Source organism: Aphidius gifuensis, linkage group LG2, assembly GCF_014905175.1.
Source record: "Aphidius gifuensis isolate YNYX2018 linkage group LG2, ASM1490517v1, whole genome shotgun sequence".
NCBI lineage: Eukaryota > Metazoa > Arthropoda > Insecta > Hymenoptera > Braconidae > Aphidius > Aphidius gifuensis.
In genome coordinates, this window is record NC_057789.1 from 30,454,985 (window position 1) to 30,455,506 (window position 522).

Sequence of the window (522 nt, forward strand, 5' to 3'; positions counted from 1 at the left end):
CAATATATATATATTAAGACACATGAGAATTAAATTATTTGTCGTATTGGCGCCAAACAAATTTAAATACCGAGTATTTTTATGCTCTTGAATTTTAAAATTAATGAAATTTACTTTTTTTGGTTTTGAATTTATATAGCAAAAATAAAACGAATGGTTGTATACAACAATAAGGTTCATTAACAAAACACTCATGTGTAGATTTTTTAACACAATTGAATTTCGAATATCGAGTCTCTATTTATTCAAATGTATTTTTGACAATAAAACATATGATGAATATGAAATAAAAATTTATATTTTTCTGAATGAAAAATTTCAAATATTCGTTGCATGAAGCAATATCATTTTTTATTATTTTTTTAAAAAATAATATTCTGATATTTTCAACTCTACAAATAAATAAATAAATAAAAATCCAAGTTGATATGATTTGTTAATTTGAAAATAAAGAAACTAAATAATAAAAAACAAAAATTAAATAATATATATTGATTGGAGGGCCCTTTATAAGAACAAAGT